Source organism: Heptranchias perlo, unplaced genomic scaffold (genome assembly GCF_035084215.1).
Source record: "Heptranchias perlo isolate sHepPer1 unplaced genomic scaffold, sHepPer1.hap1 HAP1_SCAFFOLD_47, whole genome shotgun sequence".
Taxonomy (NCBI): Eukaryota; Metazoa; Chordata; class Chondrichthyes; order Hexanchiformes; family Hexanchidae; genus Heptranchias; species Heptranchias perlo.
In genome coordinates, this window is record NW_027139484.1 from 5919229 (window position 1) to 5946577 (window position 27349).

The 27349-nt window shown below is 43.8% G+C and overlaps 5 non-coding genes across 5 annotated transcripts; 4 read left to right on the forward strand and 1 right to left on the reverse strand.

Moving 5' to 3' along the window:
* The first annotated feature begins 4273 nt into the window (after positions 1-4273).
* Positions 4274-4346, forward strand: trnak-cuu (transfer RNA lysine (anticodon CUU)). Its single transcript has one exon. It is a non-coding gene; the product is annotated as a tRNA-Lys (tRNA).
* Positions 4347-4415: 69 nt separating this feature from the next.
* On the forward strand, positions 4416-4498 carry trnal-cag (transfer RNA leucine (anticodon CAG)). Its single transcript has one exon. It is a non-coding gene; the product is annotated as a tRNA-Leu (tRNA).
* Positions 4499-10246: 5748 nt separating this feature from the next.
* Positions 10247-10334, forward strand: trnap-cgg (transfer RNA proline (anticodon CGG)). The gene is given in 2 exon segments: positions 10247-10282; positions 10299-10334. It is a non-coding gene; the product is annotated as a tRNA-Pro (tRNA).
* Positions 10335-14730: 4396 nt separating this feature from the next.
* Positions 14731-14813, reverse strand: trnal-cag (transfer RNA leucine (anticodon CAG)). Its single transcript has one exon. It is a non-coding gene; the product is annotated as a tRNA-Leu (tRNA).
* A 1284-nt stretch (positions 14814-16097) lies between these two features.
* On the forward strand, positions 16098-16170 carry trnav-uac (transfer RNA valine (anticodon UAC)). The gene has a single exon. It is a non-coding gene; the product is annotated as a tRNA-Val (tRNA).
* The last annotated feature ends 11179 nt before the right edge of the window (positions 16171-27349 follow it).

Here is a 27349-nt window from a genome sequence, read left to right on the forward strand (position 1 = left end):
CCGATGACCTCGTCTGCGTTCCGCAGGCTCGGGCTCTTCTCGGCATCATTCACGATTACTGTGCCTTCCCGTTCTGCGGTTGCTCACTTGCGAATACTCGATACCGCGGATTGGAGCAAAGTATTGAGAAAATTCAGGGAGGTGGCAATTCGTGGCGCTGTTTGGAGGCGAGTGTGAAGCGACTATTGTGAAGGGCAATTGGCCCCGTTACGCAGGGGAATTAGCTCAAATGGTAGAGCGCTCGCTTAGCATGCGAGAAGTAGCGGGATCGATGCCCGTATTCTCCACTCACTTTTTTACCTTGGGGAATTGTCCAGAAATAAAAATGGTGTCAGTTTTCAGCAAATCCAGAACCCACGTCAATCCTCAGCTTCGATAAAGAGAGATCAAAGAGCAGCAAATCTTTTGGTGTGCTGCAGTAAGCAAAAGTTTTTGATTCTGGTATTTAGCAAAGATGGAAAGATGAAGTGAGACATGGAAAAAAGCTTCACAGGTCCTGGTATCTTTTCTGTGGATTGAACTCAGGATTTACAAAGTTAATAAAACTAATGCACTCCCTGCTGTGTGAAAAGCGTACGAACGGTGGAGACTGCCAGGCAACACTGCCAATTAGGTTAGTTTGCAAGCTAACTAAAGTCATAAACTAATGGACAGTTGGCAAAAACAATCCAGTCAGGTAGGAGTTGTCCAGACAATCTTCTGATTTTCATTGGACACGAAATCCACTGCTGCACTGGTCCAGGGTGTGCAGAGAGAGTTGCAGCTCACATTGCCACAGCGCTGCGGTATGAGCAGGAAATGAGTCAGTGTCGGTCATGCACACGTGACTCCACGAGTCCGGGAGTGTCAAAAGGCGCACAGTGAATATTGTCCAAAGAGAGCAATCTTGGCTGCTTCCCTTCGATCCTTCAGCTGGTACAGCGGAGGACTGCAATACAATTAATACATAAAAGTCTTCCTTAGTTTTCTGGTTGGAACTAGCGAACGTGCTTTTAGAGTAAGCAGAAATTAGCTCAAGGCCGTTTTCTTTACTTTACAGACAGCCAAAAGCTTAACATGTTGGCGCTGAGGCACAGGAGACCTCCTTTCCTTTCTGAAACCAAAAGCTTTTTGTGTCTGCCCGAAAACGGCTGTTTTGCTCCTGCACTTTCCTCTGCTCACCAGCAGGACGTACCTTTGAGTAACAACACGTCAAACCTCACTGACTTTCAGGCAAATAAGCCTTCCATCAGTCAGTCAGACAGACAGACAGACAGAGCTCTCGCTGTATCCTCCAACTCGGGCGGCTGTTCTTGTCCGATGACCTCGTCTGCGTTCCGCAGGCTCGGGCTCTTCTCAGCATCATTCACGATTCCTGTGCCTTCCCGTTCTGCGGTTGCTCACTTGCGAACACTCGATACCGCGGATTGGAGCATTGAATGCATTCAGGGAGGGGGCAATTCGTGGCACTGCCTCGAGACGAGTGTTAAGCGATTATTGTGAAGGGCAATTGGCCCTGTTCCGCAGGGGAATTAGCTCAAATGGTAGAGTGCTCGCTTAGCATACGAGAAGTAGCGGGATCGATGCCCGAATTTTCCACTCACTTTTTTACCTTGGGGAATTGTCCCGAAACAAAAATGGTTTCAGTTTTCAGCAAATCCATTACCCACGTGAATCCTGAGCTTCGATAAATCGAGGTCAAGGGGCAGTAAATCTTTTGGTGTGCTGCAGTCAGCAAAAGTTTTTGATTTTGGTGTTTCGCAAAGATGGAAAGATAAAGTGAGACATGGAAAAAAGCTTCACTGGTCCTGGTATCTTTTCTTTGGATTGAACTCAGGATTTACAAAGTGAATAAAACTAATGCATTTCCTGTTCTGTTAAGAGTGCACGAACGGTGGAGACTTCCAGGCAGCACTTCCAATTAGGGCAATTTGCAAGCTATTAAAAGTCATAAAGTAATGGACAGTTTGCAAAAACAATCCAGTCAGGTTGGAGTTGACCAGACAATCTTCTGATTTGTCATAAGACACGGTATCCACTGCTGCATTCGCCTCTCGGGTGTGCAGACAAAGTAACAGCTCACACTCCCACAACGATGCGGTATGAGCAGGAACCGAGTCTGTCTCGGTCATGCACATGTGACTCCACGAGTCCGGGAGTGTCAAAAGGCGCACAATGAACATTTACCAAAGAGAGCAATCTTTGCTGCTTCCCTTCGATCGTTCAGCTGGTACAGCGGAGGACTGTAATACAATTAACAGATAAAAGTCATCCTTAGGATTCTGGTTGGAACCAGCGAACGTGCTTTTGGAGTAAGCAGAAATTAGCTCAAAGCCGTTTTCTTTACTTTACAGACAGCCTACAGCTTAACATGTTGGCGCTGAGGCAGGAGACCTCCGTTCCTTTCTTCAACCTGAAAGCTTTGTGCATCTGCCCGAAAACGTCTGTTTTGCTCGAGCACTTGCCTCTGCTCACCAGCAGGGCAAGTGCACCTTTGAGTAACAACACGTCAAACCGCACTGACTTTATCACGAACAGAAGACAAACACACGTCTTCGTTCAAAAACCACCCTGCAGGTGGACACGGAGTGAGATCAACACAGGGCAGAGATGCAGACAGTATCCGGAAACATCGGGAAGTAGACAAGAGAAATAGATTGAGCGCTTTGTTATCAGAAAAATGTCTGAACCTCCACGGTCAATGAAAGGGCTTTTGTTGGTCGGTTTCCCATTGAACCGGATAATTCGGGAGAATTTGGTGGATGTTTGGTTTGGTTCCCTTGACCACACCAGCGGAAAAGGTTTATCGATCCCACCCGACAACTCGTTTTGAAAGCCACTCTGTCCAAAGCAAATGTATCCTTCCAGATTAAAAGGGAATAAAACTTGAAAAGAGCGTCACTGTGGATCAGTTTTCTCTCACTAAAAGTAAACTGTTCAATTAAGTAAAAGATGCACTTTCCAAAGAATCAGGGAACAGCCACTGTCTCCCTTTTTGGCAGGGGAAAAAAATCGATGTGGATGTTTATGGAGACCAAGTTCCAACATAATGTTCCTGCCTGGAATCGAACTGGGGACTTTTTGCGTACAAAGACAGACGTGATAACCGCTACACTACGGAAATGCATAATATTTCAGTAAACAATGGGCAACTGAATGGTGTTCTCTCTCTGCTCGCAGTTGGACTGTGTTGTTTCAAGTGCAGCAAGAGAGACAGACAGTGGCTGTTCCCCCTTTGCTTTAAAAACTATCAGGGTGGTGGGTTTGAGCCCACGTTGGGCGAGTACCGTTTTAAACTTTTGTGCTGCTTCCACCGGTGAGCCCCAGCTCTGACACTTCCCCCACCCCCCTCTGTCTCACCGCTCACGATGGGGCCGCGCCCGGGCTGAATCTCTCCAATTAGGTTTCCGCCCCTGTCGCAGCATGAAATGGTCCTTATCAAAGTCACAAATGATACCGTATGTGACGACCACCATGATAAACTATCCCTCCTCATCCTTCTCAAATACAATATCTCACCGTGCTGTTATGCTGTTAGACGAGTTTCCTCTCTCTGCTCTTATTTGGAATGTGTTGCTTTTCCGTCTGACAACACTTGGTATCATCGTATTATGTTAGTCCACAAGAGGAGATCATTCGGCCCGTCGTGCCTGTGCCGGGTCAAACGCACATTTTCGTTCAAAATTCGTTCAGGAATAGATTGAGTGCTTTGTTATCAGAAAATTGCCTGAACCCCGACAGTCTACAGCTTTCCACCTCGATATCAACCACACGGCCTATTTTTGTGTCACCCGCAAATTTCTTCATCATGCCCCCTACGTTTAAGTCCAAATCGTTAATGTATACCACAAAAAGCAAAGGACCAAGTACCGAGCCCTCCGGCACCCCACTGGAAACAGCCTTCCAGCCGCAAAAACACCCATCGACCATTACCCTTTGCTTCCTGCCACTGAGCTAATTTTGGATCCAACAAGCCACATTCCCTTGGATCCCATGGGCCTTTAATTTTTCGATCAATCTGCCATTTGGGAATTTTTCAAAAGCCTTGCTAAAATCCATGTCGACTACATCAATTGCGCGACCCTCATCGATCCTCCTTGTCACCTCCTCGAAAAATTCAATCAGGTTAGTCAGACACGACCTCCCCTGAACAAATCCATGCTGACTGTCCTTGATGAGTCCGTGCCTTTCGAAGTGACAGTTTATCCGAGCCCTCAGAAATTATTCCAATAATTTGAAATGGAGTCTTTCTCCTGGTTGCTGCAATAACAGACAAGGCGATTAAAGTAACCATGCCCGGCTAGCTCAGTCGGTAGAGCATGAGATTCTTAATCTCAGGGTCGTGGGTTCGAGCCCCACTTTGGGCGAGTGCGATTTTCAAATGTTATGCTCAATTCACTGTGCAGAAATAATGCAGAATGGAATATGCATCGGTAGTCAGGATGGCCGAGCGGTCTAAGGCGCTGCGTTCAGGTCGCAGTCTCTTCTGGAGGCGTGGGTTCGAATCCCACTTCTGACATTCCTTACTTTTACTCAGACGTGAAAATATTTTATTGGTGGATTGGGCTGCAGCTGATTTTTCGACAAAGTTGAGTTGCTCCTCCCACAAAAGCAACTGGCTTTTTGATGGAAATGTGACTTGAGAAGTTTCAAACGGTGAAATGTTTGACATATTAATGACCTGGACAAAGAAATAGAACAGCAGTGGGAAACATTTAAAACGGTGATCAATAGAGTCCAGGAGAAATATATCCCACTGAAAAGCAAGAACAAACTAGCCAGAAATGACACACCAGGGTTGAATAAAGAAATAAGGGCAAAATTGAAACTGAAGAAAAAGACCCACCCTGGACAATAAAGGAGAGAGGGGAATGTGAAAAGACTGGGAAAGAAGTCGAAAGAACTATTAGAAAGGAAAAAAGGAATATCAAAAAAGCAAAGTATTGCAGACACATCAACAGCCAAAGAAAATTTAGGATATGAATAGGGCCACTAAGGGATACACACGACAAACTCACAGGCAATGACAGCGAAATGGCAGAAATATTAAATAATCACTTTGCTTCAGTATTTACCAGGGAGACTGGTATTGTGGGCATGGCAGTAGAAGAAGAGATCAAAAAATATGTAAAGACATTTAAGATGGAAAGCGGGGAGATAATTGATAAACTAATCAAACTCAGAGAGGAAATTTCCTGTTCGGAGGCTAACCAGAGTTTCAAACCGCTCAGCCACGCTAATTTCCCTATTACTGTTCAGGAGCTCATTTCACAGGGACACGATTACTGCGCTCCATTTAGGGAGGCTCAGTGAAAGGCGGAAATTGATCTATTAATCGAATCATAGAATAAGACAGCGCTATTCGGATACCATTCGGCCCATCGTGCCTGTGCCTGCTCTCTGAACGAGCTGTCCAGTTAGTACCACTCGCCTGCTGTTTCTCCATTGCCCTGAAAATGTTTCCATCCAAGCGTTTATCCAATTCCCTTTTGAAAACTGTGAGTTAAGAAAAACAATATTGAAAGGGGTGATGGGGTCTCTGCACCGTCGATGTAGAGTGTGTGATGATTGAAGTTATCAAGATGGTTGCTTTACACATGGTATGTTGTGCAATCATCCTGAAATATCTTCAATATCCAATACAAATTGAATTGCGAACCTGAAGGACAAACACTGGAAAACAAGTCACGAGTGAACGCAAATCATCTGGGACCCGTTTTCAGCCTCACGGCACTTTAAATAAAGTGAAATAACTTTGCATTGAAAATATTTGGAACTTGCATCTGTGCCTTCAACTGTTCCATTTGTAAAAGTTGCTGGCGTCTGAAGATGTACACGCCTCTGCTCCCTCCATTGAACAAGAAAGGAGGTGTTTGACGTTGACGGGACCTGTTGGTTATGAGCTCATCCTTTACATTGAGTGGGTTCGCGTTTTTTAAACGGCGTCAACTTTAGCCCAGCGGTGAACTTCACAACAAACAAGTTCATCACCGTCTCACCGCGGGCACTGACTGACATGTTTATTGTTATTTCTTTCAGACCAAAATGAATAGTGACCGTGATTTTAAATTTGCACTAAGTGATTTTTAGATAGTCGCCTTTAAATGTTTCAAAGGCGACTCCTAATTTATGATAGTCCGGCCATTTCACCAGCCGTGTTGAAAACAAAACATGTCTCTGCTTTTCGCGTCTTTTTTCGAAAGGCAAAAAATATATTTCCCCTGGCCTCTGAAGGATGGATAAGTACATTTCAGAAAGCTGAAGCAAGTTCACCGAGCTTAAATCGTCTGACCACGTTAAAGGCAATGTATACAGATATATATGCAAGTCGTTGCTGCCTGTTTCTGTGGTTCTCTTTTTTCTGTGTGTGTCCATCTGCAAGTCGATTTTGAATCAATACCAGTATTCGTGTCAGTTTGTTGCATGAAATAAATGAGGGTATCAGGCGCTCCCCTCCCTGCCACTGGGTCGGTGCTGAGTCAGGGTTTAGGCGAAACACCTGTTTCTTTTCTGTGAAAAAGCAATTAAAACCTTCATTCGGGAATTATCCAGTCTCATGTGAGCGGTGAAAGAAACAGTGACCCCGATGTGATGTGAACACGCAGCCTTTTGATCTGGAGTCAGACCTTTGCGCCATCCACTCTGAACACAGGATCCAGGATGTTATTATATATATATATATGAATGTTTCTCAAACACCGTTTCATTTATCCCACCTTGGTTGAACAGACAGGACTTACCAAATTTCCACCAGGTCCCACCGGGTTTGGGACAGTATTGGAAGCAGCCTTCACCCCCAATATCACGGGTCTTTCATCGCCTGCTCTCAGCGGGCTGCAAGTTATGGACTTTGTTCACATTTAATCAGCAGTGTGAATCGTTAAATATTTATTCATTTTTAATGGGAACAAGGTTTCCGCCCGAAAGGAACTGGGGACCTTTCGCGTGTTAGGCGAACGTGATAACCACGACACTACGGAAACCTGAAGCTTGCAGTCCCGTGTTTGGGACATAACGCCTCAGCCAAGCTGATTTCACGGGGATACATTTCCTGCGCTGTATTTCGGAAGGCTGCAGAGAAGGATCGGTGGCGATGGTCAGGCAGGGAATCCCAGAGCATCGCGCCCACACAAACATTTCACTGTTTTTTTTCATGTGCCTGATATCCGACGGCAGTGTAAATTATGGCGAATCAGGCATGCTCAGATGACATTGTTCACAGAGTGTTTTCTTGCAGCCAAATCACACATTCGAAAACTTGAAATGAGATAACGAGATCGGAGCCATTTAAAGTGCTCCCAGTTACTGCAGATCAGGAATTAAAACCTGGCACCGGCTTCAGGGCGATCAGAATGAGGCAATGAATCCGAAAGTGGGAAGAAAAAGGTGCAATTTTCGTCCATGGGTGGGCTCAAACCACCAAAGCTTTTGGTTAATAACCGAACGCGCTAACCGATTGCGCCACAGAGACCACCCAATGCATGTGTTTGCAATATACACTAAAGCAGTGTGTCACCTAGCCAAAGTTACAAGTTGCAGCCACAGAAATGCAATTGTCCACTATCAGTGTTACTTTTCCAGAAACAAAGGATGGGACATTGTTTGTGGAAACATGGGAACGGTCTGGTCTCACTCACAGCATCGATATCACCGCCAACCAGCTCTCCTGCAACCGGCGCGCCCACCGGTGCTTTGTCTGTTACTCAGTAGCACTGTGGGAGAACCTTCGCCACACTGACTGCAGCGGTTCAAGGAGGCGGCTCACCACCACCTTCTCAAGGGCAATCAGGGATGGGCATTAAATGCCGGCCTCGCCAGCGACGCCCACATCCCATGAACAAATAAAGAAAAAGTATTCCAAGCGTCCTGATGCTGATGTCAGGTTTTGATCCCTGATCTGCAGTAACTGGGAGCGCTTTAAATGGCTCCGACCTCTTAATTTCATCAGAGTAACTGTTCCAGGGGGACATGCCGACTCAGCTGCGTCTTGGCCGCCTGTCTGGTCAGTCTTTTATTCGCCTCCAATTCCGTTTCCCAAAGCGTATCTACAGATTCACAAAGCTGTTTGTCATTTCGGTTCCTTTCGATTTGTCCAGCTCCCGACTGGCAATAATTTGCAAACCTGGTTGCAAACCTCCGCCTTGCATCGTGTCCAGGGATGGGTTTTGTGGAGAGACTGGACAATCTGGGATTGTTCTCCTTAGAGCAAAAAAAGGTTAAGGGGAGATTTAATAGAGGTATTCAAAATTATGAGGGGATTTTGATAGAATGGATGGGGAGAAGCTGTTTCCATTGGCAGGAGGGTCGATAACCAGAGGACACAGCCTGCATTTGTCGAGCGCCTTTAACGTAGTAAAACGTCACAAGGTGCTTCACGGGAGCGTTATTAAACAAAATTTGACACTAAGCCACATAAGGAGATATTGGGACAGGTGACCAAAAGCTTAGTCGAAGAGGTAGGTTTTAAGGTATGTGTTAAAGGAGAGAGAGGCGGAGAGGGTTAAGGAGGCATTTCCAGAGCTTAGGTTGCTGAAGGCACAGCCGCCAATGGTGGAGCGATTTAAATCGGGGATGCGCAAGAGGCCAGAATTGGAGGAGCACAGAGATTTTTTTGTATTCGTTCATGGGATGTGGGTGTCGCTGGCAAGGCCAGAATTTATTGCCCAAACCTAATTGCCCTTGAGAAGGTGGTGTTGAGCCGTCTTCTTGAACCGCTGCAGTCCGTGTGGTGAAGGTTCTCCCTCAGTGTTGTTAGGTAGGGAGTTCCAGGATCCAACGGCGATGAAGAAACGGCCGATATATTTCCAAGTCGGGATGGTGTGTGACTTGGAGGGGAAGGTGCAGGTGGTGTTATTCCCATGTACTTGCTGCCTTTGTCCTTCTAGGTGGTTGAGGTCACGGGTTTGTGAGGTGCTGTGCAAGAAGGCAATCGAGTAACAAGTCGAGCAATGTATTCCGCTCAATCATTGATCATTCCATTCAGATCTTCTGCTTTTCAGCTGCACTTCCCCCCAAACATTGCAAATAATTTTGCTCAGTATTTGTTTCGCTTGTTTAATATTTTGTTCTCCGGCTTAGCTAGATTAATATTTCATTTCAATTATCAATGACAGAGAGCAATGAACAATGAACTGGTGAGCAAAGTTTCGTTTATTATTAAAAAGCAGCGATTCCGAAATTATCCAGGCTGATATGAATGGTATAAGAAGTAGTGATTTCGACATGATTTAAATACGCAGCCTTCAGAATATATATATATATATATTATATATACTTATTATATACTTAAATATATATGTTTGATGCAGTGTTCCCTTGTGGTTGGGAATAGTTCATTGCACAAAAATAATTCAAGTCTGTGAGACATTTAATGTTTCTTTAATCGCCATTAATACGTTCTGTTGCACACTGAAGGAAATGCTAACTTGTTTGCCAAGTGACAATTAAAACGTCAATAAATCTTTGTGTTTTGTATGTCATGAACTTTTACCCCTTCCCGTTTTACATACTGTATTTTAGGAGTCTGCTTAAAAGTGTTTAGTGCTTATTATACCAGGAATCTGGTGTAGCCGTTGTTAAATTTAAAAAGGTTTGTAGCCCCTTTCATGCATGAACAAACTCGACCCTGGAGGTTTATGGGGAGCAAGTCCCAACAACATGCTTCCCTCCGAGGTTAAATCGGGGACTTTCTGCGTGTAACTGGTGAACATGATAACCGCTGCACTATGGAAATGAGAAACTTTTCGTTCTTAGCTCTGAAGGAAGTGTCTCGGGAAAACATGAACTGTTGACTCTCTTTGCACTGACTCTTTTCACGAATATTTCATCGATCGAAACTGTCCAAGTCACAGGGAAAAAATGTCAAAGTCATTAAACTCCCGAATTAGCCCCAAAATCTATCAATCTCAGTTTTTAAATTTTCAATTGACCCCCAGCCTCAACTGCTTTTTGAGGGAGAGAGTTCCAGAATTCCACTCCCCTTTGTGTGAAGAAGTGCTTCCTGACATCAACCCTGAACGGCCCAGCTCTAATTTTAAGGTTATGCCCCCTTGTTCTGGACTCTCCCCACCAGAGGAAATAGTCTCTATCTGCCCTGTCAAATCCTTTAATAATCCAAACACCTCAATTAGATCACCGCTTAATATTCTGCACTCAAGGGAATGCAAGTATGGTCTTTGCAACCTGTCCTCATAATTGCTTATCAAGGATAGCCAACAAAAAGGGTTTTACGACGGCTGGCTCTTTAATGCGTTGGGTTTTGTCAACGGGCTCGTTGGTCTAGGGGTATGATTCTCGCTTCGGGGTTGTCTGTCCAAATATGTGAGAGGTCCCGGGTTCAAATCCCGGACGAGCCCTTATTTTACTCTTCAACTTCCAAAGACAGAAAAGTACCCAAATCACCCCACATGAGTGAAACAATTCCAATGTTTCATACTATTACCAAACACAACTGCCCAACGTGGTTCTGATGAAAGGTCATTGACCTGAAACATTAACTCTGTTACTCTCTCCACAGATTCTGCCTGACCTGCTGAGGGTTTCCAGAATTTTCTCTGTCATCAGAGTATCACTTCCCTCATCACCTAACTGCACTCCTCCACTAGATGCAGCCTTGTGGTGCAAGCAGGCTCCTTCGGCACAGCCAGGTGTTCTGCTTTAGGCATTAATTATAACTATAACTTTGGAACTTGTTAGTTAAAACATATGGCCTTGCCCATTGACCAGAGAGCAGAATGGTGTTTGTCTCTCACCAGTACAGCCCTTTCCCGCTTCGTCAGCTTGGAATGATACGTAGCTATCATACATATCTCACACCTCTCCTGCTTCCCTGTGAAGCTGGTAAGACGAATAGCACACAATGCTGTCTGACACACATACTCACCAGCTCTGACTGATTTAAAGGCCTTGTTATGATTGTCAGAGAATTGTTTATATCAAAAGGATAATTAAACTTATGAGTATTATGATATCAGCTCCGATCCAAGAGTTTCTGGACTTCAGAATCTACTCGTCTCTATATTAAACATATGCATGCATATAAAATGAAGCAAATCTGTCTGATGATTGTAGTTTCATTCTCCCAACAGAGATTTATACTTCCTTACTTAAGAGGCAAATGGTAAAGGTTAATATTAATTCAATATAAAGACTAACTCTTTCCTTACAATACAGATACCCCAAACTAATATAACACTTCAAACTGATAGAGCTTCTCAAATTAAAAGAGTACCTCAAACTAATACGGTACCTCAAGCTAATACAATACCTGAAACGGATAGAGAATCTGAAACTAATATAATACCTCAAGCTAATACATCATCTCAAACTAATAAAGAACCTCAAACTAATACAGTACCTCAATCAAATACAACACCTTAAACTAATACAGTACCTCAAACCGATACAGAACCTGAAACATAAATTAATACCTCAAACTAATACAGCATCTCAATCTAATACAGTATCTCAAAGCAATAAAGTACCTCAAACAAATACAACAGCTTAATCCAATACAGCACCTCAAACTGATGCAGAATCTGAAATTAATATTTTTTTTAATTCGTGAATGGGATGTGGGTGTCGCTGGCGAGGCCGGTATTTATTGCCCATCCCTAATTACCTTTGAGAAGGTGGTGGTGAGCCGCCTTGTTGAACCGCTGCAATCCGTGTGACGAATGCTCTCCCGCAGTGCTAACAAGTAACAGACAAAGCAGCGATTAGCGCGCCGGTTGCAGGAGAGCTGGTTTGCGGTGATATCGATGCTGTGAGCGAGATCAGACCGTTTCCATGTTTCCACAAACAATGTTCCTTCCTTTATTTCTGGAAAAGTAACACTGATAATGGACAACTACATTTCTGTGGCTGCAACATGAAACTTTGGCCAGGTGACACGCTGCTTTCCTGTATATTGCAAGAAACCACACCGGTTGGTCTCTGTGGCGCAATCGGTTAGCGCGTTCGGCTGTTAACCGTAAAGGCTGATGTTTCGAGCAAGAAAACACTCAATGAACAATATCATCTGCGCATGCCATTCGCAATAGTTTAAACTGCGGTCGGATAACAGGTACATGAAAAAAACAGTGAAATGTTTGTGTCGGCGCGATGCTCTGGGATTCCCTGCCTGACCATCGCTACCTGTCCTTCTCTGCAGCCTTCCTGAATACAGCGCAGTAAATGTATCCCTGTGAAATGAGCTCCTGGACAGTAATACGGAAATTAGTTTGGCTGAGGGGTGATATCCATATCACAGAGCTTGAAGTATCAGTTTTCCGTAGTATAGTGGTTATCACGTTTGCCGAGAAAGCGAAAGGACCCCGGTTCGGAACCGGGCGGAAGCATTTTGAAACCTTGTCCCCATTAAAAATGATTAAATATTTAACGATTCACATTGCTGAATGATGTGAACAAAGTCCATATCTCCCAGCCCTGTTCATGCAGTCCGTTGGGAGCAGGCGATGAATGCCAGCGTGATATTGGGGGTGAAGGCTGCTTCCAAGACTGTCTCACACCCGGTGGGATCTGGCGGAGATTTGATCAGCCCGATCCATTTAACCAATATATGAAACGGTGTTTGAGAAACATTCAAAAAATATAATAACATCCAGGATCCTGTCTTCAGAGTGCGTGGCGCAAAGGTCTGACTCCAGATCAAAAGGCTGCGTGTTCACATCACATCGGGGTCACTGTTTCTTTCACCGCTCACATGAGACTGGATAATTCCCGAACGAAGGTTTTAATTGCTTTTTCACACAAAACGAAACAGATGTTTGGTCTAAACCCTGACTCAGTACCTACCCAGTGGCAGGGAGGGGAGCGCCTGATAACCTCATTTATTTCATGCAACAAACTGACACGAACACTGGTATTGATTCAAAATCGACCTGCAGATGGACACACACAGAAAAAAGACAACCACAGAAACAGACAGCAACTATTTGCACACACATATATATATATATATATATCGCCTTTAACGTGGTCAGACGATTTAAGCTCGGTGAACTTGCTTCAGCTTTCTGAAATGCACTCGTCCATCCTTCAGAGGTCACGGGAAATATATTTTTTGCCTTTCGAAAAAAGACGCGAAAGGTAAAGACATGTTTTGTTTTCAACACGGCTGGTGAAATGTCCGGACTATCATAAATTAGGGGTCACCTTTGAAAAATTTAAAGGAGACTACTTCAAAATCACTTAGTGCAAATTTAAAATCACGGTCACTATTTATATAGGACTGAAAGAAATAACAATAAACGTGTCAGTCAGCGCCCGCGGTGAGACGGTGATGAACTTGTTTGCTGCGAAGTTCACCGCTGGGCTAAAGCTGACGCCGTTCAAAAGACGCGAACCGACTCAATGTAAAGGATAAGCTCATAACCAACAGGTCCCGTCAACGTCAAACACCTCCTTTCTTGTTCAATAGAGGGAGCAGAGGCGTGTACATCATCAGACACCAGCAACTGTAAGAAATGGAACAGATAAAGGCACAGATGCAAGTTCCAAATCTTTTCAATGCAAAGTTATTTCACTTTACTTAAAGTGCGGTGAGGCTGAAAACGGGTCCCAGATGATTTGCGTTCACTCGTGATTTGTTTTCCAGTGTTTGTCCTTCAGGTTTGCAATTCAATTTGTATTGGATGTTGAAGATATTTCAGGATGATTGCACAACATACCATGTGTAAAGCAACCATCTTGATAACTTCAATCATCACACACTCTACATCGACGCTGCAGAGGCCCCAGCACCCCTTTCAATATTGTTTTTCTTAACTCACTGTTTTCAAAGGGGAATTGGATAAACGCTTGGATGGAAACATTTTCAGGGCTATGGGGAAACAGCAGGCGAGTGGGACTAACTGGACAGCACTTTCAGAGACCTGGCACAGGCACGATGGGCCGAATGGCATTAGAATGGCGCTGTCCTATTCTATGATTCTATTAATAGATCAATTTCCACCTTTCACTGAGCCTCTCTAAATGGTGCGCAGTAATCGTGTCCCTGTGAAACGAGCTCCTGAACAGTAATACGGAAATTAGCGTGACTGAACGGTTTGAAACTCTGGTTCGGCTCCGAACAGGAAATTTCCTCTCGAGCTTTGATTAGTTTATGAATTATCTCCCCCATTTCGATCTTAAATGTCATTATATATTTTTTGATCTCTTCTTCTCCTGTCATGCCCACAATATTAGTCTCCCTGGTCAATACTGAAGAAAAGTGATTATTTCATATTTCTGCCATTTCGCTGTCATTGCCAGTGAGTTTGTCGTGTGTATCCCTTAGTGGCCCTATTCCAATCCTAAATTTTCTTTGGCTGTTGATGTGTCTAGAATACTTTGCTTTTATGATATTTCTTTTTGCCTTTCTAATAGTTCTTTGGACTTCTTTCCCAGTCTTTTCACATTCCCCTCTCTCCTTTATTGTCTCGTGTGGGCCTTTTTCTTTCGTTTCAATTTTGTCCTTATTTCTTGATTCAACCCTGGTGTGACATTTCTGGCTATTTTTTTCTTGCTCTGTCGTGGGATATATTTCTCCTGGACTCTATTGATCAGCGTTTTTATTGCTTCCCACTGCTGTTCTATTTCTTTCTCCAGGTCATTAATATGTCAACCATTTCACCATTTAAAACTTCTCAAGACACATATGCATGACAAAGCCAATTGCTTTTGTGGGAGGAGCAAATCAACTTGGCAGAAACATCAGCTGCAGCCCAATCCACAAATAAAATATTTCCACGTCTTGGTAAAAATATGGAATGTCAGAAGTGGGATTGGAACCCACGCCTCCAGAAGAGACTGCGACCTGAACGCAGCGCCGTCGGCCGCTCGGCCATTCTGACGACCGATATCATGCTTTATTCTGCATTATTTCTGCACTGTTGGCCTGTGAAAGCAGCATGAAAGTTTAAAATGGCCCTCGCCGAACATTGGGCTCGAACCCACGATCCTGAGATTAAAAGTCTCATGTTCTACCGACTGAGCTCGCCGGGCCTGAGCACTGATAACCGCCTTATCTGTTCTTGCAGCAAGCAGGAGAAAGACTCCATGTCAAATGAGGGACAGGATAAACTGTCACTTCGAAAGGCACGGACCAATCAAGGGCAATCAGCATGGATTTGTTCAGGGGAGGTCGTGTCTCACGAACCTGATTGAATTTTTCGAGAAGGTGACAAAGAGGATCGATGAGGGTAGCGCAATTGATGTAGTCTACATGGATTGTCGCAAGGCATTTGAAAAATTCCCACATGGCAGATTGGTCGAAAAAGTAAAGGCCCATAGGATCCAAGGGAATGTGGCTTATTGGATCCAAAATTAGCTGAGTGGTCGAAAGCAAAGGGTAATGGTCAATGGGTGTTTTTGTGGCTGGAAGGCTGTTGCCAGTGTTTTGCCGCAGGGCTCGGTACTTGGTCCTTTGCTTTTTGTGGTTTACATTAACGATTTGGACTTAAGCGTAGGGGGCATGATTGAGAAATTTGCGGGTGACACAAAAGTAGGCCGTGTGGTTGATAGCGAGGAGGAAAGCTGTAGACTGTGGGGGTTCAGGAAATGTTCTGATAAAAAAAACACTCAATCTGTCTCTGAACGAATTTTGAATAGAATACGTGTGTTTTACCCGGCACAGGGACGAGGGGCCGAATGATCTCCTCCAGCGGACTAACATAATACAATTATACTAAGTGTTGTCAGACGGAAAAGCAACACATTCCAAATAAGAGCAGAGAGAGGAATCTAGTCTAACAGCGTAACAGCACGGTGAGATATTGTATTTGAGAAGGATGAGGAGGGATAGTTTATCATGGTGGTAGTCCCATAGGGCATCATTTGTGACTTTGATCAGGACCATTTCATGCTGCGACAGGGGTGGAAACCAAAATGGAGAGATTCAGCCCGGGCGCGGCCCCATCGTGCGCGGTGAGACGGAGGGGGGCGGGTGGAAGCAGCATAAAAGTTTAAAACGGTTCTCGCCCAACGTGGGGCTCAAACCCACTACCCTGCGAGTTTTTAAAGATAAGGGGGAGCAGCCACTGTCTGTGTCTCTTGCTGCAATGGAAACAACACATTCCAAGTACGAGCAGAGAGAGCACACCATTCAGCTGTCCATTGTGTTACCTACCATATCATCGGTTTCCGTAGTGTAGTGGTTATCACGTTTGTTTTACATGCGAAAGGTCCCCGGTTCGATCCCGAGAGGAAACATTATGTTGGAACTTGGTCTCCACAAACAGACAGATCGATTTTCTTCTCCTGCCAAAAAGGGAGACAGTGGCTGCTCCCTTATTCTTTGTCAGCTGCATCTTTTACTTCATTGAACAGATAATTTTGAATGAGAGAAAACTGATCCACAGTGACGCTCTATTCAAGTTTTATCCCCTTTTAATCTGGAAGGATATATTGGCTTTGGACAGAGTGTCTTTTGAAAGGAGTTCGTCGGGTGGGATCGACAAAACTTTTCCGCTGGTGGGTGACAAGGGAACCGAACCAACCATCTCCCAAGCTCTCCCGAATTCTCCGGTTCAATGGGAAACCGGCCAACAAAAGCCCTTTCATTGACCGTGGAGGTTCAGACAATTTTCTGTTAACAAAGCGCTCAATCCATGTCTCTTGTCTATTTCCCGATGTTTCCGGATACTGTCTGCATCTCTGCCCTGTGTTTATCTCACTATGTGTCCACCTGCAGGGTGGTTTTTGAACTAAGATGTGTGTTTGTCTTCTGTTCTTTACATTAAATAAATGAGGTCATCAGGTGCTTCCCTCCCTGACACTGGGGAACCAGAGGCAGACTTCAGAGCAGGGTTCTGTTCATTGTGAAGACGCAAAGAAAATTTGAATTGCAGAATTGTTCAAACCGGCTCTCAGTGAAAAAACTGTGACCCTGACGTGATTTGAACACATAACCTTCTTATCTGGAGTCAGACGCTCCACCGTTGCGCCACGAGGCCTGGGTGTTTCATTGGGTGTTTGTTTCTATCAATGTTTATCAAGCACCGCTTTAAAGCTCCGAGATTGGAGGAATGGGTTGGCTTTCAAATCCCCGCCCACTCCCACCGGATGTCGGGCAGCATCGGAAGTATCCTTCACCTGTCAGCAGCAGCATGGCGCTCGCTTCCATCGCCTGCTGTCATCGGACTGCAGCAAATCCAATTACATTCATCCTGCGCCCAGAATTATCACATCACAGGAAAAGGATGTGGGAAACTGCTCAAGATACATAACAGGAGGGGGTCTTCTGAAAAACACTTAGACTTTCGGCGTTTCGATTTCGATTAGAACTGCAAAAAAGAACGTGTGAAAAAAGAAACTATGGTGTGATGTTTATAAAAAAAGTGAATGTTTGTAAGCGGATTTCTCCCGTTACTGTTGCAACTATGGGTTGTTAATCCATCAACAATAACTTCCGCTTGATTTTAGCTCGAGTGGTTACAAAATAGCAAGTTTAATAGATTGACTTCCAAAAGAGTTGCACTACAGCTGCCTTCAACATTACATTCAACAGTATTATTATAATATAACTGTCTACAGATTACATTAATGACAAGCAATCAACACAACCTGACCTGTCTGCGAATCCAGGTATATCAGACATGATCTTTGCGGACTGCCTGTGGCAATGGACTTCCGATTGTCCCCTACTGAGAGCCCTAACATTTGACAAGGGAGCATGCCCTAACTTTATACAATTCGGCTGAATTGTTCCGTACGTAAGCACCACTGATCTTAAATCATGGTCGTAAACCATCCCACTTTTCTGACTCTCAGGAAGCACCAAGGATTGTTTCATGTCTTAGTGTTTATTTATCCTTTCTCTGTCATCACGTTTTATGTGCTTATACTAGGTTCGCACAACCTGGAGTTCAGGTGTCCAGGACACCGAAGTTGCTCTGGACATCAATATTTAATAGTTTCTCACCATTTCAAAAATATTCTGTTTTTCTGATCTTCCTACCAAAGTGAATAACCTCACATTTCCCCACATTATACTCCATCTGTCACCTTCTTACGCACACATTAACCTGTCTATATCCCTTTGCAGACTCTTTGTTTCCTCCTCACAGCTTACTTTCCCATCTAGCTTTGAATCATTAGCAAACTTGGATATATCACACTCGATCCCTTCATCAAGTCTTTAAAGTCTTCCACAGGCATATAAAAATAAACGGTGAGTAAGCGGAGGGGTAAGACCGATTAGGGACCAAAAAGGAGATCTACGCATGAAGGCATGGCTGAGGTACTAAATGAGTATTTTGCATCTGTCTTTATCGAGGAAGAAAATACTGCCCAAATCACTGTAAAAGGGGAGGTAGTTGAGATACTGGATAGGGTGAAAATTGATCAAGAGGAGATACCAGAAAGGCTGGCTGTACTTAAATTCACCTGGTCCGAATGGGATGCATCCGAGGTTGCTGAGGGAAATAAGGGTTTAAATTGCAGAGGTCCTGGCCATAATCTTTCAATCCTCCTTAGATACAAGGTTTGGTGCCAGAGAACTGGAGAATTGCAGATGTTACACCCTTGTTCAAAAAAGGGTGTACGGATAAACGCAGCAACTACTGGCCAGTCAGTTTAACCACGGTGGTGGGAAGCTTTTAGAAATGATAATCTGGGACAAAATTAATAGTCATTTGGACAAGTGTGGATTGATAATAGAAAGCCACTGTGGATTTGTTAGAGGCAAATCATGATTGAGTTTTGTGATGAGTTAACAGAGAGGGCTGATGAGGGCAATGTGGTTGATGTTGTATATATGGCCTTTCAAAAGGCGTTTGATAAAGTGCCACAAAATTGGCTTGTCAAAAGGGGCGATAGTGGCTGCTTCCTTATTCTTTAAAAGCGCTTTCTTTTATTTCACTCAACAGATAACTTTGAGTGAGCGAAAACTGATCCACAGTGACGCTTATTTCAAGTTTATACCCTTTGAATCTAAAAGGATATATTGGCCTTGGAATGAGTGCAGCACAGATTCACCAGATTGTTACCAGGGTGCAATGTGTTAAATTATGAGAAGATGTTATATAAACTAGACTTAACGTCACACAAGTCACACTGCAAAATGTTTTCATTTTTGATACATACATTAATGAGCTGGACTTGGGTATACAGGTTATAATTTCAAACTTTGCAGATGACACGAAACTCGGGAATTTATTAAACATTGTGGTGGATAGTATCAGACTTCAGGAGGACATAGACAGCCTGGTAAATGGACTTTATTAATAGAGGCATATCGTATAAAAGCAACAAAGTTATGCAAAACGTTTATAAAACACTGGTTAGGCTGCAGCTGGAGTATTGCGTTCAATTCTGGGCACCACACTTTAGGAAAGATGTCAAGGCCTTTGAGAGGGTGCAGAGGAGATTTACTAGAATGCTAACAGGGATGAGGGACTTCAATTAAGTGGCGAGAATGGAGCATATGTGATTATCCCCTTAGAGCAGAGAAGGTGAAGGGGAGATTTGATCGAGGTGTTCAAAATTATGAAAGGTTTTGATAGAGCAAATAAGGAGAAACTGTTTCAAGTCTCTGAGATGATTCTATTAATTACCATTAATAAACCCACAACTTTCTGTTTCGCAATGAACGAAATGCTAACAAGTTTGCCGGGTGACTGTCGAAACTACGCTAACTTTTCTGACTTTCATCCCTTCTCATTTTACGCACTTTATTTTAGGAGTCTGCTTAAAAGTGTTCAGTGGTGATGAGACCAGGAATCTGATGCAGCCGTTATTGAATATGAAAGGATTGCTGCCCAATTCACACGAGAGAAAGCTCGCGCCTGGAAGTTTGTGAAGAGCAAGTACCAGCAAATTGTTTCTGACCCGGGATTAAACCGGGAGTTTTTCGCGTGTGAGGCCAACATGATAACCATTACACCCCGAAAACATCTATTTAATCCAGCCCAGGTCAGATGGAAGTATTAAGGGAGAAAGTGAACTGCTGACTCCCACTTCTGGGGGATATCCCAAAGCGCTTCATGGAGTTGAAATCAAAAACATAGAAGCATAGAATCACAGGATGCCATTCGGCCCATCGTGCCTGTGCCAGCTCTTTAAAATAAATGGTGCAATTTTAAAGGGGGTGCAGGAACAGTTACACCTGGCGGTATACGTACACAAATCTTTGAAGGTGGCAGGACAAGTTAAATAGATTGTAAAAAAAATGTATTCGGAATCGTTGACTTTATTAATAGAGGCATCGAGTACTAAAGCAAGGAACTTATGCTAAACCTTTCTAAATCACTGGTTAGGCCTCAGCAGGCCACGTCACAATTCTGCCCACCACACTTTAGGAAGGATGTCAAGGCCTTGGAGAGGGTGCAGAGGTGATTTACTAGAATGGTGCCAGGGATGAGGGACTTCAGTGAGGTGGAGAGACTGCAGAAGCTGGGGTTGTTCTCCTTTGAGCAGAGAAGGTTAAGGGGAGATTTAACAGAGGTGTTCAAAATCATGAAAGGTTTTGATAGAATAAATCAGGAGAAACTATTTCCAGTGCCAGAAAGGATGGTAACCAGAGGACACAGATTTAAGGTAATTGGAAACAGAGGTGAGATGAGGAGAATTGTTTTACGCAGCAAGTTGTCATGATCTGGAATGCACTGCCTGAAAGGGCGGTGGAAACAGATTCAATAATAATATTCAAAGGGGAACTGGATAAATAATTGAAGGGGAACATTTTGTAGGGATATGGGGGAAGGGAAATGGAGTGGGTCTAATTGGATAGCTCTTTCAAAGAGTTGGCACAGGCACGATGGGCCGAATGGCCTCCTTCTGTGATGTTTCCATGCTGTCATTCGATGTTATGGAGGATTTTCTGATGCAGTGGATATTCGGGGCAGAGGACCAAGTGGGGATTGAGCTCGACGGCAAGTGTATACAGTTCGTTCAAAGGACTGAAGCCGATGGTTTCATTCTTCCCATCGTTTAGCAGCAGGAAATTACTCGGCCATGCAGGCGACATTTGTCTTCGTTCATGGGATGTGGGTGTCAATGGCAAGGTCAGCATTTATTGCCCATCCCTAATTGATCTTGAGAAGGTGCTGGTGAGCCGCCTTCGTGAACTGCACCTTTCATTGACTGTGTCATTGACATTTTCTGGATCGATAGAAACTATTTTCGCTGTTTGGGGATTCTGGGACTAGGGGGCACAGTCTGAAAATTAGAGCCAGACCTTTCAGGCGTGAGATTGCAAAACTCTTCTACACACAAAGGATGGAAGAAGTTTGGAACTCTCTTCCCCTAACGGCAATTGATATTTGCTTAATTACTAATTTTAAATCTGAGACAGATAGCTTTTTGCCAACCGAAGGTATGAAGGGATATGGGCCAAAGGCAGGTATATGGAGTTCGATCACAGATCAGCCATGAACTTATCAAATGGCGGAGCGGGCTCGAGGGGCTGAATAGCCTCCTCCTGTTCCTATGGTACATTTCCCCAAGTGTATGTTCTCTCCATAGTTGTTGAATGACCGCCTTGTGTTTCCAGCATATTTTCGTTTAAAGCATGATTTTGGGATGAGCCGGTGGGCGTCAAAACGTGCCGTGGATGGAGACCGGGTTGGTTATTGCGGGAAGAGCAAATCAATTGGGCCGAAAAATCAACTGCAGCTCAAGCAACAAATAAAATAGGAGTCAGAATAATCGATGTCAGAAGTGGGATTCGAACCCACGCCTGTAAATGAAACTATGACCTTAACGCAGCGCCTTAGACCGTTCGGCCATCCTAACTGACATAGAATCGGTTCGCTCGCCATCCTTTCCACATTGACACCCCCCCCCCCCACGGAGAAATTTTCACTCACTCCAGTGCTTGGTCAGATAAATGCTGCTGGAAAGGCTCGGTGAGCGGGATGCCACCTCCCCGGGTTTTCCTGAGCCTATTGTCCTTTATTCCTATTTAATCACGGGAATATCCGCAACCAGGAGCTAAAAAGGATTAAAAGCTGAATGACAGAGAAAGGGAAATCCACGTTAAATCTGATAACATTGCAAACAGGGTTCTTTGCTTGTCTGGTGGTTAGGATTCGGCGTTCTTATCTCTGTAACCCGGGTACGATTCTGATTTCTCGTCAGGGAAGCAGCTATTGAACACTTGTTATATTAATCGCATGTAAGAAAAATAACAATCTTTGTTTTATTCACCATTGATTAACCGATAATGTTATTTTGCAGAATGAAGGGCAACTGAGTGAAGTTGGAAAACGTTAATAATTTCTTTTGTGCGATGAACTTTTTATCCCTTCTCATTTTACACATTGTATTTTTAAGGGCTCGGTTTAAAATGTTCAGTGCTCGTGAGACCACGAATTTGTGTTAAATTGAACAAAACCGGCATTTTCACAGAGGGTTCATTTGCTGTTCCTGTTAAATCACTGTTGCACCATAGTTAAAGATACAAACTGAGTGAGACTGGCACGAGCTGATGTTTAACACAAAGACAGCGGTGCAGTGCGGGAATCAAAGACCAAAATGTGAACTTCTGCAAGAAAATGGATTAATATTTAGTTATTTGGACATAATTCTTACAGAGAAGGAGAGACCAGACATTCGGAGGAAAGGTCAAATGAGCCATTTGGTGTAAAGTTTGTAATTCTAGTTTATATTAAATAAATCAGTGTAAAATTGGACTCAATCTGAATGTAGTTCTGATCTGGGATTTGGTTTATTTCTCCATTATTCATATTTTTCTGTAATCTGAAACAATAACAGTATTTGTAACAGTAACAGATCAGGAGAGTGCTGCAGGACCCTGTCCAGTTTAGTAACACAGCAGAAGGGGTAAGAGTACATTGTGATTTATTACAGAATCCAGCAGCTCACTGGGAAAGTGACACATGGTCCAGATGGAGGAGCAAAAAGGTGCAAAGTGATTTCACGCTTTAATTTGGGGCAATTACTTTTTATCTCCACAAGGTTTAATTTAAAATTTAAATAATTGGCTCTTTATCCTAAAGAAACTTCAGGCACAAACCATGGCTTTATGAACAAAACAATCATTTATTATTATTAATGCACTAGAAAATTTACATTAGAATTTAATCAACACGTTGGATTTATGCCCGATTTAGAATTGCTTTCACACCAATAAAAGAACATACTCTGAATTCCCAAAATGCATAACCGTTTGCAAATCCAATGTCTATCTTAGACGAAGCCCATAACGAAAGTGATATCCTTATGGTTGGCTCAAGCTTGCCAGGAAGACTCCAGGTACATTGATGGACACCGTTGCACTGTAGCCTGATTTTCTCTTGTATCCAGGTTTTCTGCTTCACAGGCAATCTGTAAACCTGCATTGAGGCATTAGCTGGGAGGTCATGACCAGTCATGATGATTCCAGGTGAGATTGTGTTGCTAGGAAGTGAAAGGTGAGGTTGCAGCAGGAATGGTGGATCTGTGTCTCCCTCCATTCAACTTCTATCCGGCTTATAAAAACCTTTTAAACTCAGAATCACACCTCTGAGACAGTGGTTATCAACACTAGGTTCCTACAAATACAACCCATGATTGATTGACACTTCACTTGTTTTCTCTCAGTGTCCACCACGTAACCAAGTCAAGTCGGCAGGAGTTCAAACGACCTCTAGACCCCCTGGAATCGTTATTATTGGCATGGTGATCTATCCTCTCCTGTGTTTGCCTTTCACAACGTGACATAAATAGTTCTTTTAACAGCTCTTCCACCTTTTAATCGTCCTTTTCCTTCAGACATGCTGAAGCCGATTTAGACTCAGGCTTTCGTTTATCAGATGATTTTTTACCACACAGAGCAGCTGGGAAACTCCTGCAGTAAGTAATGGTCAGGGTCAGGTACACAAGGCTGAGTGACTTTATTGTGCAGCCTCCAGGCATCACCTCTCTCTTTGTTTCTCTCTGTGGATCTACTTTTTCCTTTCCCTTCCTTTTATCTGTCTCTTCCTCCTTCCCTTTTCATCTGTCTTTATATCATTCTGTTTGTTTCTCACTCTCTCCAACTCTACTTCTGTCCACTTCTTTCTCTCTGTTTCTAATTGACTTCTCGAACTCTTCTTTGAATCTGTTTCTGTATTTCATTCCATCTTTCTCAGTCTCTGTTTTAATCTTTGTATGTCTCCCTCTCGCCTGTTCTCTATTTTCTCCCTGCTTTCTGTTCCTCTTTCTCTCTTCCTCTTTCTCGTTTTATGTCTGACACTCTCCTGCTCTGACTCTCTCTCAGTCTCTAGTTATTTTGAATTGATTTCTTCTGTCTATTTACCTCTCCACTCCTATTTCTCTGTAATTATTTGGCAGTGTCTCTCTCTCATTATATATATATATATATATATATACTTTCTTTCTCTCTTTATTTTTTTCTCTTGTCTTAATAACCTACTCTTTATTTCTCTCCATCTCTGAGTAACTCTGTCTCTGCCCCTCTTTATTTCTGCACTTTTCTAATTGCTACATTTATTTTGTCCTTGTGTTCTCTCTCCCTCTGTCCCTCTGTCTGTCTCTCGTCTCTCTCCCATTGTCTCTCTGCCTGTCTCTGTCTCTCACTCTCTCTGTCTCCCTCTCTCTCTGCCCTCTCTGTCTCTCCCTCTCTCTCTCTGTCTCTCTCTCCCTGCCTCTCTTGTTGTCTTTCTCTTGGTCTCTCTCTCTGTCTCTCACTCCTTGCCTCTCTCTTTGTCTCTTTCTCGGTCTCTCTCTCACTGTCTCTCTCTCTCTCTCTCTATCTCTCTCTTTCCCTCGCTTCCCTCTCTCTATATCTCCCTCTCTGTCTCTCAGCCTCTCCTTCTTTCTCTCCCTCTCTCTCGCCCACTCTCTCTCCCTCTCTCACCCTCTTCATCTCTCTTCCCCCTTGTCTCTCTTCCTCTGTCACTCTCTCTGTCTCTATCCACCTCCCTCTTTGTCTCTGGCTTTCCGTCTCTCATTCTCTCTGTCTCCCTCTGTCTGTCTCTCTCTGTCTCTGCCTAATTGCCTCTCCCTTTCACTCCCTCTTTCTCGCTTCCTCACTCCCTCTTTCTCTCTCTCTCTCTCTGCCTCCAGATCTCCGTCTCCCCCCCTCTCTCTCTGTCCATCTCTCTCTCTGCCTCTCACGCTCTCTCTCTCTCTCTGTCTCCCGCTCGCCCCCTCCTTCTCTCTATGTCTCTCTCTCTCTTTGTCTCTGTCTCCCTCCCTCTCTCCCTTCCTCTCTGCCTCTGTCTCATCATTTATGTGGAGTACACACATTCTAATCAGGACCACAGAAGTGACTTTGATTTCCAGATTTGCCTATTTTTCCTTGCGGTCAGTTAATTAAAGTCCAGCTGAGCTCTTTCGTGCCGCCATTTTGAGCAACAATTCACGTGTCATCTGCAAAGCAAATCCTACCTCAATCGGTCAGATTATCAATAAAATATAATTTCAGATTCAGATTTAGGATCATTCCAGGGCTCTGTGCTGCTAATATAAAATGTACGTTCCATCCCCCGGGAAGTGTAGGGGATGGAGAATGAAATGGGATTTAGTTCTAGTGCTTGAAACCCTTCAGCTCTTTCTATGATTTCACTAATTTAACAATTAGATTGATTGGGTATTTCACCGCGTTCTTCATCTCCTCTCTGAATTTAGTCTGGGTCAGGACATAAATACACGTGTTTGTGCAGGAATTGAGAAGCTGCAGCATCTTTGATGTGTGTTCTGTGAGAACAACAGAGTCAGTGTTGGAGTAATAATACCGAATGTCTGCAATTCGCACATAAATATAAAAGACAACCCGTGTCAGCCACAACAGTATAAAACTGCCCGATATACTGAAGAGTAAAATGATGGATTTCTTTCGGTTCTCCATCTCTGGATCACTCCGATTCTCTCCATTGCTGCGGCCCCGGAGTCCCCTGCGGACTCGACTGGACACTAAAATACGCCTGACCGTCAGAACATTGAGCAGCAAAATCAGACAGAACGGGACACAAGGGGTTAGAATGAGGTGAAACATCTCAAATGCGGCCCATGCGGGGGAAGAACGGAAGCTCGGTTTACTCACACAACCCCAGGGAACATTATCAATTATATAGTAAGGTTCATATGTAAAGTACCAGGGGACATTCACCGAACAGCCCAGCACACTCACTGTTCCCAGAACCACAGCCGCCGTTCTCTCGGTGCAATATTTAATTTTCAGCTTCTCACAACAAATGGCAACAAATCGATCAAAGGTGAAAGTGACTGTGAATCAGACAGAAACACCCGTGGCTGCATTACTCAAGGAGGCAATAAAACTACACACTGGAGTAATGAGCAGGAATGAAACTCCGAAATACATCATACCAATCCAATTCAATATCACACCAATGATAACAACCATGAGATCGCCCACTGCCATTCCAACGAGGTAGACACTGATACATTTGGAGAGACCGCACTTTCCTCGGGACAGGATTACAATCGCCACCAAGTTAACTGTAAGAGAGGGAAAATGAAGCAGAGAAATTACTGATCAGACCTGGAGCCAAAGCAGCAGTTTGAGAGGATCTGGGGTGAAATTTCCAGCATTTTCAGAGAGATGTTTTTAAACACAATTACCAATAATGAATTGGGAGATGGATACAGAAAGTGAATAAAGTGAACACTGGATCCACTGGAAGGGTTGAGTGAGGGCGCAGTGCGGGTGGGGAAGGGAGAAGGGGTTTTACACACCGGGAATCCAGCGGATTAAAGACGGGTTTGGGCTCCAGACGGACGGTGAAAGAGAGCGAAGGGTCGGGAAGGTGAGGGGACAGGGGGAGGTGCATCTGGTTTGTTGCTCTGGGTTAAGAGAGCCGACCGGGGTGGCACTAATCGATAAAGTCAGCTGAAGACCGAGCCAGTGAGTGAGATTGGGAGGGAGACAAGGAAAAGGACATGCAGGAGCTGGAGGAAAGTCAGGAGCAGATAGTTTGGGAAAGTGGACATACTGAAGAAACGGATGAGGAGACAAAGGATTCAATGCGGTGGGAGGAGAGGCTGGAATTCGGAGGGAGAGACTGCAGCAGAGTGTTAGAGGAAATCTAATCTATTGGTCCCACCAACACAATCCAACCAATACATTCAACTGTTCATTTATGTGGTTATTGGTGTCAGGGAACCTGTGTTGGGTATAAAATGTGTTCATTCAATTAAAATTAAATTAAAAAGTATCAACAAACTCAACCTCGTTGTTTATTGAAGTCAGCAGAGCTTTAAAAATACAGTATCCCAATATTTCATCACGATGAAGAAATTACTGATTCTATTTTTGAATTTTAATGATGTTTAGTGTTAATGTGGAAAACAAGGAACATTCACAAAAACAGACTGAGGACCTGACAGGGATATAAACATGAGGAGCGAGTCCGACAATAAAAACTCACCCAATCTGACCGCATCATAATAACACCTTCAAATCACATTTTCTCTGTTTAATTGT